At 51.4% G+C, this 13,008-nt stretch overlaps 1 long non-coding RNA gene across 1 annotated transcript; it reads left to right on the top strand.

Moving 5' to 3' along the window:
• Window positions 1-657: 657 nt before the first annotated feature.
• LOC139354029 (uncharacterized) lies at window positions 658-6,493 on the top strand. Its single transcript, XR_011605129.1, has 3 exons — window positions 658-1,117; window positions 1,172-4,709; window positions 4,759-6,493. It is a non-coding gene; the product is annotated as an uncharacterized lncRNA (long non-coding RNA).
• Window positions 6,494-13,008: the final 6,515 nt, after the last annotated feature.

Genomic DNA, 13,008 nt, shown 5'->3' with positions numbered 1-13,008 from the left:
ATCAAAATAAATACGAAAATAACTAATAACAAAAATCAATAACAATGAACAAATCTTCCTCCCTTCCTATTTTCTTTTCTTTTCCTTACAGCTGGACCTGGGCAGATGGAAGTGACCGTCGCCGGTGGGCTTCCGACCTAACTCGTCTTGCGCTTTCTCCAAAACTCCTATTTTCCGTCACCGCCTAGCCGTTCGTCAACTGGACTAGCTATCACCTGTGGTGATAGCCGCCAGTTAAGGACATCGGCTCGGTTTGGCTCCTGTTGGCTTTTCTTTCCCGCCCTCTTTTTCTATTTTACATCGAGCCAACCGTGCAACGGGTCACGATTACGCAATTAAGTTTACAACCGACATAAAATTAGAAATCCAGGACCCAACATCCTAACAAAAAAACATTTCAAATAAATAAATCACAAAATACAAGCTTACTACTCTATCACAGAAATTATCACAGATTTTCTTCAGTGCATCCCGTGATGCAAATCTTGGTTTGCTCCAAGATGCCATCACCGGATCACTGGTAAACCTGTGGCCAGGAGCAAATCGTCGGCAATGTCGCCGACCAGCCTCCCGTTCTACCTCCAACTTCCCTACACAGCTGACTTCCCCGTCACCACTCCCTAGCAATTGCAATCTATGTTGCAAGCCATAGGTCGTGATGGCGGCGGCGTCAGGGTCATAAATGGGCGAGACGTCGTCGCCTCGACAATTTATTTTGTTTAAATTGGGCGCCAATATGTTACGAACTGCTTTTTTTTGGTGGCAGTGCCGCTAGCTCAGTCTTTTCTCAAGGCAGAGTACCCCTAATGCCACAGCTCGCAACATAAATATCGATAACTTCACGGTCTCACATTACTAATCGGTTATCACTAATGACAAAAAAAACGTAATCAAAGCAAAAATCTACAAATATTGACGGGAAAATGGATTACATTTGGTGGCTATCGGTGACCTAGCCAAGCGCTCCCACCCAACCATGGGTGCCCTCGAGGCGCTGCAGGGCACCACCCATTCTCTGTCGGCAGGAGCCCCCTCCTCGCGACTACGACGGTTCCATCTCCCCCACTGGGAAAGCTTACTCACACATTGTGGGTATTACAAAGGTTTAATAAATATCGTAAGTACAATTGTTTATATACATGCTCCTCTTAACAGATCTATCCTTCCTCAGCCTTTAAGACCTAAACCTGGCCGCCGTCTCGGATATTTACGCGGTCAAAGCAGAGGATTTGTTTTGGCTGAAAAAGCGTACAGGCGCCACGGAAACTATGCTCTACCAGTCATGTATTGGTAGAGCTCGCATGGAAACGCGGCCCTCAAAGGAACATGCGCGATGCGCGTGTGTATGGTCACCTAATTCTGAGGAGCTCAAGGGGAAAAGAAGGGACAGGCCAAAAAGGTACGTAACTGCACTGTAACTAATGCTCGCGACCTTTTTAATTTTAGGCAAACAACGAGGACAAATAAGGCTCTCGAGTCTAACTCCAGATAAATTCACAAACAGGGAAGTAAATATCAATATATATAATCAAGGTACACGTGTATTCAAATTTTCCTAAATTTCAGCCACTGTTGGGCCGGGCCTGGAGGCGATGATAGCCCGGGCTGATGACTTCCAGCCGGAGGCCAGCAGCGATACAGGTCTCCAGGAAAGAAAACTGGCGCTCTCCGGTGAGTTATGCAAGGGCAGTCTGAGGTTCGGCAGCCCGACAAAATGGCGGTACCTCTCAACGCCGCGATGCGACGGCTGGAAGTCCCCGAGATGAGGTGGACGCGGTACACCGGAACGGACTCACCGGGAAATGTTTGATGTCGTCGGCGTCGACTGCGAAGACTGCTTTTCTGGGTGGTCGTCGGTACGGGTCGAACGGCCACCGGTTGCTGGGCAGCCAAGTCGGGCTGGTAGGTATGGCGAAGTCGCGCAAATGTCAGTAGAACTCCAAATAAATATTCCGGGGCCCTTTGTGTTGGGACCCCGGCTGCCTTTATAAATGATAAATATTAAATACCGAACTACTGTATAACTTTAACATAACTCACTATTTAATTTTAAGCACAAAGAAAATTTATAGGATCACTTCTAGCTGCATCTGCCTTGGTTGTTGGACAGTATGGCCGCGACTATCTCGATATCTGCTGATCATCGTTCATACCCCCCGCCATATTACATGGCCTCTCTCAAAATTGGGTCATTGGATACATGGGTCCATTTAAAGTAATCCTAAAGCGAACCGGGATTAATCTTCAAATGGCCAGATCGCCCGCCAGACTCATCCCGCTGCTGCAGCTATCGCCCTATCGACGTAACCTATCGATAACGTCGCTCCCATTCGACTCCAACTGCAACATTAACCAAAGATTTCGAGAGTCGCTGCCTGGAGTTTCAGCAGAACGATGAAAATAAATGGTAGCTTTGGAGATACGATGGGACTCAACACGGCACTGATACCATCCTGCAGTTCGATCGGCGCCTAACGCGGGGCCCACGCATGACGGGAGTATTGCAGATGTTATCGCGATGCTCGTATACTTTAATTTCTCCTTTCAGGTCACAACCAGACTGCGGCCTTGGAGGTCCAAGTATGCATTGCTACCGACGGATTTAACCACCCTGGCTTTAATGAACTTGCGAGCAGACTTGGCGTTAAAAGATTTGTTGAAATCACTCAGCACAAAGTTGCGGCGGAAGACTTCTTGGCCTGGCTTGGCGAGCAGCGTACGGGCTCGCTTATCGTAGCGTTGCCGGCTTGTCTGGTATGCACCCTCCAGTTGCTTCTGCACCTTGGCGTGGATAACCCGAAGCTTGTCCTTGGTCTGCATTCCGGCCATTTCATGATCGACCAGAGACCTGAGTCGTCTGGCTAGTTTGTAGCTGGAACCGTTGAGGAACATGTGATGGCCGAATACGGTGAAGAACGGCGCCTCTCCTGTGGCTGAGTGGAAAGTGTTTTGGATGATCTTCGTCCAAGAAGCTGCGAATTGCGGCCAAGACGTTCCGGTTTACCCTTTCCGCGGCATTGCTCTGTGGTGAGTATACGGGAGTCCTCATGTGCTGTATACCGAAGCCATCGATCATCTCCTCAAACGCCTTGGATACGAACTGTTTGCCGTTGTCAGAATGTATCGTCTCAGGCACCCCGAACTTGTAAAATACCTCGTTTACCAGGAAATTTACAACGTTCGACGCCGTCGCCTCCTTCATCGCCTTTAAGAAGGTGTACTTGGAGAAGTGGTCCACCACGATGAATATCCAGGCGTGTCGGATACTTGCCCAGGAAATCGATGTACAGTTTCTGGAATGGCCTCCCCGTCTCTACCCTTCTTCCGATTCCGACCTGCATCCGGAAGTTTGGCGCTTTGGATTCCTTGCACACCTCGCGACCCCGGACGTATTCCCGTACCTGGATAGTCATCCCTGGCCAATAGAACTGGGGACGCAGATTCCGTTGGATCTATCCGGACTTCCTCGATGATGCGGGATAGAGTGTCAGCGACTACGTTCTCGCTGCCTTTGCGATGTTCAATGTTGAAATCGTAGCCCTGCAGCTGGAGAGACCACCTTGCGAGTCGTCTGGACAGATCCTTCATTGTCATCAACCACTTAAGGCTGGCGTGATCAGTAATGCATGTGAAGGGCATCCCTTCCACATACGGTCTGAACTTCCAAATGGCTAGGATGGCCGCCAGACACTCCTTTTCCGTAACCGAGTAATTCACCTGGTGTTTGTTCATCTTGGCCGAGAAGAACGCGATGGGCTGCTCGTCTCCGTTCTGGTTCCGCTGAAACAATACCGCGCCGACGCCAACGTGGGATGCGTCGCACTGGATGTAGAAATGCTTCTTGAAATCCGCATGAACCAGGACCGGCGCGCTCGTCAAGGCCAACTTCAGGTCATCCACTGCCTGGGTGGCGCTGGGACTTAAGGAAAACTTTGTGTTTCCAGCCTTCTTCAAGGACTCGGAGAGTGCTGCGGCTAGCGTAGCGAAGTTCTTGACGAACCGTCGATACCATCCCGCTGTGCCGAGGAAGGCACGGGTAAGGCATCTTCTGGATTGCCGAAACACGTCCAGGATCCATCCGCAGCAGTCCACCTCCGACTATAAACCCTAGCTAAGTCAAAGATTTGAAACAAAACTTCGACTTCTTTAACCCTATGGTCAATCCGGCTGATTTCAGACTGTGGGCTACTCGACGCAAGTATTTCAAGTGCGTCTGAAAATCTGGAGCGTTAGATCTGAGCTCCGCTGGTATCACCCGATCCATGAGCCGCACCAAGCGTTGTGCCGCGTTGCACAGCCCGAATGGCCGTGAACGCAGTATACTCCTTGCTTCTCTCATCCAGTTCAATCTGCCAAAACGCAAGCTTCAGGTCTACGCTGGAGATGTAGTGCGTCTGATCTATCCTGGAGAGGATTCCTTCTATACTGGGCAGAGGGTACGCATCCTTAATAGTCGAGGCGTTCAACTTCGGGCATCCACGCAGAACCGGTCTTTCCCTGGCTTCGACACCTCTGTTGTGCGATTGCTCCACGGGCTTTTGCTCTCCTCGATAACACCCAGCTCCAACATCTTGTCGATTTCGTCTTCGACCACCTTCTGCTTCACCGGAGACATCGAATACGGACGATCCTTAAAGACACGAGCTCCTTCCGTCAGCTCAATAGAATGCCTCTTCATGCTGGTGACTCCGAGGCCGTCCCTTTAAAAGGTAAGGAACTCCTCCTTGACCTTGCCTAACGCCAGCTTTTCCTCCGCAGAAAGGGTCCAGGATTCGGGTTCCTCCCTTACCTCGTCTTCATCTTCCTGGTCGGCATAGTGCTCCATCTGGCTGGCATGGATTACCTGCGCTGCCTTGACGCCTCTCGTTGCCGGCTTCCCCACGTCGGCTGGAGCTAGTCCGAAGGTCGCCAGAAGTCGACCCCGAAGTACGCAGTTTGGTCCAGGTATGGACACAGGTAGAACGTGACTGGCTTTGTACCTCCCAGGCAGCTCCAAGCGTCCGATGATGGATCGATCCTCACCAGAAGCTGTCCGGACTACCGAAAAATACGGTTGGACGGTATCTTCTAGCGTTTCCACGAGCTCTCGACAGCCTTTGGCGAAGGGTCTAGGATCGGCGGAATCTATGTGTTTAACGGCCGCCACCACCTCTCGTCGTCTGGATCTCCTCATCCTGAAGCACTCCCTTGCCTTCTGGACTCTCCGTGAGACCAGACGCATGCCGCTCAGCTGATGCTCCGCAAAGATCCGGTTCCGTGCCTCCATATAACGGCGAAGCCTCTCATCCTCCGCCAGGTATCTTAACAAATACTTTTGACTATCAGATGGACTATGTACATTCTTTTCTTCTTCTTTCTTCGGAACTACCTCGCGGGATTCCAACCTGGGCGAGTCCCTCCCGCTTTTGGACTACCCAGCCGACCGTTTTCCGCGCAATCGGGACATTTCGGAGAAATCACGCCCAGCTTGCCGCATCGTTGGCCATCGTCCTCGCCGCCGAAGGAGAGGTTCCAGCGGTCCACTCGGATCTAGCGGTTTCCGTTGCCGGCCCCCGCGTTGGCGTACAACCGCGGCTCGTCACGAAAATCCGCCGCCCTTCGGTCCTCGATGCGCCACGGCCGTGCGTGGCGATCACTCCTTCCTGCCGGATGATACTCCGGTTCCTGGCTCAGGCTGCTGTCGATCCCTGGAGAGTCGTTCACCTGCGGTCGAGGTCGCTGCCTGGGTTTCAATTCCGGCGGCCTTCGGTAGCCTCCTCCTGTCTCCTGCCGCTGCTGAACTTCCGCTGGACCATTTGCGCCGCCTTCCGGGCACGACGGAGTGGGCACCATTGACACTTGGCGAATCGCGCCCTCCTGGAGCGGCTGCGGTTTGCTTTCGGCTGTCCTAAGAACATCGTTCTTCAATTTCATCATGTCCATGAATCCGTTCTTGATTTTCTCCCGCAAGGCCTGGCTCACTCCCAACTCTTGCGATGCCCGATATGTATGGGCCGCTTGTGCCAGAGCTGCGTTCATCGCAGACTCCGCCGCTGTATCCGTGTTCCGTGTTCAGCTTTTGTAGTCCCGTCTGCTCCGGAACCAGAAGTCGATCCTGCGCCTCGACAATTGCCTTGAAATCCAGGACCCTGGGCGACCGATGGTGCTCCAGATCCGCCGGTTGATCCCTAATCCGATCCACCGCACTACCGGCTACCGGCGTTCTGGGTAAACCCCCAGACAGCGATATCCGCGGCAACCCAGCAGCACCCTCTACATCCGTGGACCAGACATCGTCCTTGTCGTCGCCAGGGGGACCCATCGACCTGAGCTGGTGGCCGTGCCAATCGCTGACGTCCTTACCCTCGGACATACTTCCCAAGAATTTTTAAATAAATACTTAATGACTACTAATACTATAATAAATATGATAAATAAATAAATAAATAAGACAACAAATAAATACAAAAATAAATAATATAATAAATATCAAAATAAATACGAAAATAACTAATAGCAAAAATCAATAACAATGAACAAATCTTCCTCCCTTCCTATTTTCTTTTCTTTTCCTTACAGCTGGACCTGGGCAGATGGAAGTGACCGTCGCCGGTGGGCTTTCGACCTAACTCGTCTTGCGCTTTCTCCAAAACTCCTATTTTCCGTCACCGCCTAGCCGTTCGTCAACTGGACTAGCTATCACCTGTGGTGATAGCCGCCAGTTAAGGACATCGGCTCGGTTTGGCTCCTGTTGGCTTTTCTTTCCCGCCCTCTTTTTCTATTTTACATCGAGCCAACCGTGCAACGGGTCACGATTACGCAATTAAGTTTACAACCGACATAAAATTAGAAATCCAGGACCCAACATCCTAACAAAAAAACATTTCAAATAAATAAATCACAAAATACAAGCTTACTACTCTATCACAGAAATTATCACAGATTTTCTTCAGTGCATCCCGTGATGCAAATCTTGGTTTGCTCCAAGATGCCATCACTGGTTCACTGGTAAACCTGTGGCCAGGAGCAAATCGTCGGCAATGTCGCCGACCAGCCTCCCGTTCTACTTCCAACTTCCCTAAACAGCTGACTTCCCCGTCACCACTCCCTAGCAATTGCAATCTATGTTGCAAGCCATAGGTCGTGATGGCGGCGGCGTCAGGGTCATAAATGGGCGAGACGTCGTCGCCTCGACAATTTATTTTGTTTAAATTGGGCGCCAATATGTTACGAACTGCTTTTTTTTGGTGGCAGTGCCGCTAGCTCAGTCTTTTCTCAAGGCAGAGTACCCCTAATGCCACAGCTCGCAACATAAATATCGATAACTTCACGGTCTCACATTACTAATCGGTTATCACTAATGACAAAAAAAACGTAATCAAAGCAAAAATCTACAAATATTGACGGGAAAATGGATTACATTTGGTGGCTATCGGTGACCTAGCCAAGCGCTCCCACCCAACCATGGGTGCCCTCGAGGCGCTGCAGGGCACCACCCATTCTCTGTCGGCAGGAGCCCCCTCCTCGCGACTACGACGGTTCCATCTCCCCCACTGGGAAAGCTTACTCACACATTGTGGGTATTACAAAGGTTTAATAAATATCGTAAGTACAATTGTTTATATACATGCTCCTCTTAACAGATCTATCCTTCCTTAGCCTTTAAGACCTAAACCTGGCCGCCGTCTCGGATATTTACGCGGTCAAAGCAGAGGATTTGTTTTGGCTGGAAAAGCGTACAGGCGCCGCGGAAACTATGCTCTACCAGTCATGTATTGGTAGAGCTCGCATGGAAACGCGGCCCTCAAAGGAACATGCGCGATGCGCGTGTGTATGGTCACCTAATTCTGAGGAGCTCAAGGGGAAAAGAAGGGACAGGCCAAAAAGGTACGTAACTGCACTGTAACTAATGCTCGCGACCTTTTTAATTTTAGGCAAACAACGAGGACAAATAAGGCTCTCGAGTCTAAATCCGGATAAATTCACAAACAGGGAAGTAAATATCAATATATATAATCAAGGTACACGTGTATTCAAATTTTCCTAAATTTCAGCCACTGTTGGGCCGGGCCTGGAGCGATGATAGCCCGGGCTGATGACTTCCAGCCGGAGGCCAGCAGCGATACAGGTCTCCAGGAAAGAAAACTGGCGCTCTCCGGTGAGTTATGCAAGGGCAGTCTGAGGTTCGGCCGCCCGACAAAATGGCGGTACCTCTCAACGCCGCGATGCGACGGCTGGAAGTCCCCGAGATGAGGTGGACGCGGTACACCGGAACGGACTCACCGGGAAATGTTTGATGTCGTCGGCGTCGACTGCGAAGACTGCTTTTCTGGGTGGTCGTCGGTACGGGTCGAACGGCCACCGGTTGCTGGGCAGCCAAGTCGGGCTGGTAGGTATGGCGAAGTCGCGCAAATGTCAGTAGAACTCCAAATAAATATTCCGGGGCCCTTTGTGTTGGGACCCCGGCTGCCTTTATAAATGATAAATATTAAATACCGAACTACTGTATAACTTTAACATAACTCACTATTTAATTTTAAGCACAAAGAAAATTTATAGGATCACTTCTAGCTGCATCTGCCTTGGTTGTTGGACAGTATGGCCGCGACTATCTCGATATCTGCTGATCATCGTTCATACCCCCCGCCATATTACATGGCCTCTCTCAAAATTGGGTCATTGGATACATGGGTCCATTTAAAGTAATCCTAAAGCGAACCGGGATTAATCTTCAAATGGCCAGATCGCCCGCCAGACTCATCCCGCTGCTGCAGCTATCGCCCTATCGACGTAACCTATCGATAACGTCGCTCCCATTCGACTCCAACTGCAACATTAACCAAAGATTTCGAGAGTCGCTGCCTGGAGTTTCAGCAGAACGATGAAAATAAATGGTAGCTTTGGAGATACGATGGGACTCAACACGGCACTGATACCATCCTGCAGTTCGATCGGCGCCTAACGCGGGGCCCACGCATGACGGGAAGTATTGCAGATGTGATCGCGATGCTCGTATACTTTAATTTCTCCTTTCAGGTCACAACCAGACTGCGGCCTTGGAGGTCCAAGTATGCATTGCTACCGACGGATTTAACCACCCTGGCTTTAATGAACTTGCGAGCAGACTTGGCGTTAAAAGATTTGTTGAAATCACTCAGCACAAAGTTGCGGCGGAAGACTTCTTGGCCTGGCTTGGCGAGCAGCGTACGGGCTCGCTTATCGTAGCGTTGCCGGCTTGTCTGGTATGCACCCTCCAGTTGCTTCTGCACCTTGGCGTGGATAACCCGAAGCTTGTCCTTGGTCTGCATTCCGGCCATTTCATGGTCGACCAGAGACCTGAGTCGTCTGGCTAGTTTGTAGCTGGAACCGTTGAGGAACATGTGATGGCCGAATACGGTGAAGAACGGCGCATCTCCTGTGGCTGAGTGGAAAGTGTTTTGGATGATCTTCGTCCAAGAAGCTGCGAATTGCGGCCAAGACGTTCCGGTTTACCCTTTCCGCGGCATTGCTCTGTGGTGAGTATACGGGAGTCCTCATGTGCTGTATACCGAAGCCATCGATCATCTCCTCAAACGCCTTGGATACGAACTGTTTGCCGTTGTCAGAATGTATCGTCTCAGGCACCCCGAACTTGTAAAATACCTCGTTTACCAGGAAATTTACAACGTTCGACGCCGTCGCCTCCTTCATCGCCTTTAAGAAGGTGTACTTGGAGAAGTGGTCCACCACGATGAATATCCAGGCGTGTCGGATACTTGCCCAGGAAATCGATGTACAGTTTCTGGAATGGCCTCCCCGTCTCTACCCTTCTTCCGATTCCGACCTGCATCCGGAAGTTTGGCGCTTTGGATTCCTTGCACACCTCGCGACCCCGGACGTATTCCCGTACCTGGATAGTCATCCCTGGCCAATAGAACTGGGGACGCAGATTCCGTTGGATCTATCCGGACTTCCTCGATGATGCGGGATAGAGTGTCAGCGACTACGTTCTCGCTGCCTTTGCGATGTTCAATGTTGAAATCGTAGCCCTGCAGCTGGAGAGACCACCTTGCGAGTCGTCTGGACAGATCCTTCATTGTCATCAACCACTTAAGGCTGGCGTGATCAGTAATGCATGTGAAGGGCATCCCTTCCACATACGGTCTGAACTTCCAAATGGCTAGGATGGCCGCCAGACACTCCTTTTCCGTAACCGAGTAATTCACCTGGTGTTTGTTCATCTTGGCCGAGAAGAACGCGATGGGCTGCTCGTCTCCGTTCTGGTTCCGCTGAAACAATACCGCGCCGACGCCAACGTGGGATGCGTCGCACTGGATGTAGAAATGCTTCTTGAAATCCGCATGAACCAGGACCGGCGCGCTCGTCAAGGCCAACTTCAGGTCATCCACTGCCTGGGTGGCGCTGGGACTTAAGGAAAACTTTGTGTTTCCAGCCTTCTTCAAGGACTCGGAGAGTGCTGCGGCTAGCGTAGCGAAGTTCTTGACGAACCGTCGATACCATCCCGCTGTGCCGAGGAAGGCACGGGTAAGGCATCTTCTGGATTGCCGAAACACGTCCAGGATCCATCCGCAGCAGTCCACCTCCGACTATAAACCCTAGCTAAGTCAAAGATTTGAAACAAAACTTCGACTTCTTTAACCCTATGGTCAATCCGGCTGATTTCAGACTGTGGGCTACTCGACGCAAGTATTTCAAGTGCGTCTGAAAATCTGGAGCGTTAGATCTGAGCTCCGCTGGTATCACCCGATCCATGAGCCGCACCAAGCGTTGTGCCGCGTTGCACAGCCCGAATGGCCGTGAACGCAGTATACTCCTTGCTTCTCTCATCCAGTTCAATCTGCCAAAACGCAAGCTTCAGGTCTACGCTGGAGATGTAGTGCGTCTGATCTATCCTGGAGAGGATTCCTTCTATACTGGGCAGAGGGTACGCATCCTTAATAGTCGAGGCGTTCAACTTCGGGCATCCACGCAGAACCGGTCTTTCCCTGGCTTCGACACCTCTGTTGTGCGATTGCTCCACGGGCTTTTGCTCTCCTCGATAACACCCAGCTCCAACATCTTGTCGATTTCGTCTTCGACCACCTTCTGCTTCACCGGAGACATCGAATACGGACGATCCTTAAAGACACGAGCTCCTTCCGTCAGCTCAATAGAATGCCTCTTCATGCTGGTGACTCCGAGGCCGTCCCTTTAAAAGGTAAGGAACTCCTCCTTGACCTTGCCTAACGCCAGCTTTTCCTCCGCAGAAAGGGTCCAGGATTCGGGTTCCTCCCTTACCTCGTCTTCATCTTCCTGGTCGGCATAGTGCTCCATCTGGCTGGCATGGATTACCTGCGCTGCCTTGACGCCTCTCGTTGCCGGCTTCCCCACGTCGGCTGGAGCTAGTCCGAAGGTCGCCAGAAGTCGACCCCGAAGTACGCAGTTTGGTCCAGGTATGGACACAGGTAGAACGTGACTGGCTTTGTACCTCCCAGGCAGCTCCAAGCGTCCGATGATGGATCGATCCTCACCAGAAGCTGTCCGGACTACCGAAAAATACGGTTGGACGGTATCTTCTAGCGTTTCCACGAGCTCTCGACAGCCTTTGGCGAAGGGTCTAGGATCGGCGGAATCTATGTGTTTAACGGCCGCCACCACCTCTCGTCGTCTAGATCTCCTCATCCTGAAGCACTCCCTTGCCTTCTGGACTCTCCGTGAGACCAGACGCATGCCGCTCAGCTGATGCTCCGCAAAGATCCGGTTCCGTGCCTCCATATAACGGCGAAGCCTCTCATCCTCCGCCAGGTATCTTAACAAATACTTTTGACTATCAGATGGACTATGTACATTCTTTTCTTCTTCTTTCTTCGGAACTACTTCGCGGGATTCCAACCTGGGCGAGTCCCTCCCGCTTTTGGACTACCCAGCCGACCGTTTTCCGCGCAATCGGGACATTTCGGAGAAATCACGCCCAGCTTGCCGCATCGTTGGCCATCGTCCTCGCCGCCGAAGGAGAGGTTCCAGCGGTCCACTCGGATCTAGAGGTTTCCGTTGCCGGCTCCCGCGTTGGCGTACAACCGCGGCTCGTCATGAAAATCCGCCGCCCTTCGGTCCTCGATGCGCCACGGCCGTGCGTGGCGATCACTCCTTCCTGCCGGATGATACTCCGGTTCCTGGCTCAGGCTGCTGTTGATCCCTGGAGAGTCGTTCACCTGCGGTCGAGGTCGCTGCCTGGGTTTCAATTCCGGCAGCCTTCGGTAGCCTCCTCCTGTCTCCTGCCGCTGCTGAACTTCCGCTGGACCATTTGCGCCGCCTTCCGGGCACGACGGAGTGGGCACCATTGACACTTGGCGAATCGCGCCCTCCTGGAGCGGCTGCGGTTTGCTTTCGGCTGTCCTAAGCACATCGTTCTTCAATTTCATCATGTCCATGAATCCGTTCTTGATTTTCTCCCGCAAGGCCTGGCTCACTCCCAACTCTTGCGATGCCCGATATGTATGGGCCGCTTGTGCCAGAGCTGCGTTCATCGCAGACTCCGCCGCTGTATCCGTGTTCCGTGTTCAGCTTTTGTAGTCCCGTCTGCTCCGGAACCAGAAGTCGATCCTGCGCCTCGACAATTGCCTTGAAATCCAGGACCCTGGGCGACCGATGGTGCTCCAGATCCGCCGGTTGATCCCTAATCCGATCCACCGCACTACCGGCTACCGGCGTTCTGGGTAAACCCCCAGACAGCGATATCCGCGGCAACCCAGCAGCACCCTCTACATCCGTGGACCAGACATCGTCCTTGTCGTCGCCAGGGGGACCCATCGACCTGAGCTGGTGGCCGTGCCTATCGCTGACGTCCTTACCCTCGGACATACTTCCCAAGAATTTTTAAATAAATACTTAATGACTACTAATACTATAATAAATATGATAAATAAATAAATAAATAAGACAACAAATAAATACAAAAATAAATAATATAATAAATATCAAAATAAATACGAAAATAACTAATAGCAAAAATCAATAACAATGAACAAATCTTCCTCCCTTCCTATTTTC

This window comes from Drosophila suzukii (assembly GCF_043229965.1).
Source record: "Drosophila suzukii chromosome 2 unlocalized genomic scaffold, CBGP_Dsuzu_IsoJpt1.0 scf_2c, whole genome shotgun sequence".
Classification (NCBI taxonomy): Eukaryota; Metazoa; Arthropoda; class Insecta; order Diptera; family Drosophilidae; genus Drosophila; species Drosophila suzukii.
The sequence above is the reverse complement of the archived record's forward strand: the minus strand, read 5'-3'. Positions and strand labels throughout refer to the sequence as shown.